The sequence below is a fragment of the Fragaria vesca genome, linkage group LG3 (genome assembly GCF_000184155.1).
Source record: "Fragaria vesca subsp. vesca linkage group LG3, FraVesHawaii_1.0, whole genome shotgun sequence".
Classification (NCBI taxonomy): domain Eukaryota; kingdom Viridiplantae; phylum Streptophyta; class Magnoliopsida; order Rosales; family Rosaceae; genus Fragaria; species Fragaria vesca.
In genome coordinates, this window is record NC_020493.1 from 8,888,429 (window position 1) to 8,889,113 (window position 685).

The window sequence follows — 685 nt, forward strand, 5'->3', positions numbered from 1 at the left end:
TAAGATCTTCATGTATATCTCTGATCCCATAGAGATGTTATTATGACCACATTCATAGGCTGCTTGTTCAGTTATTCGGAAACTACCAAACTGACAAAGTAGTGGAGTTCAATGACATCCATTACGAGAGCATATCTCATCGTAGTTGATCCAGTGCGTGTTAGTGAAAGACCTTGCGCCATAAGGTGAGTCTAAGCTCTTACTCTCACTACGCTATCTAACAAAGGCATAATTGATAGGGTTTAGCTTGCGGTGTCGGCATCACCTGCCCAAGGACCTATCTCTTTGTTAATGCTGGATCGCATCTTTCCATTAGGCCAATCAACTAAGTTGATATCCATCAACGAATGGTGGTTCGATAATAGACTCATTATCTCACGTCCTCATGTACACTAGTGTAATACTTGTAGAGATCTCTATATGGATTGGATTTGACATTGAGGCGTCCCCCAACGATAATCACAATTCAGACTTCATGAGACGGATTTGAGTATCACTGATCAATGGATCAGGTTGTGCCAAGCTCGCTTTCTTTCTAGTGCAAGACAATATCGAACCTAAGGGCCTCCCTCCTTTTAGGGAGCCACACGGCCTTGTGACACCAATTTTGCCACTATATGGCGTCACCATATCACCATCCATGGTGATGGCGTCAAGACCAACACTTTTTGGTCGCGCCATGTTC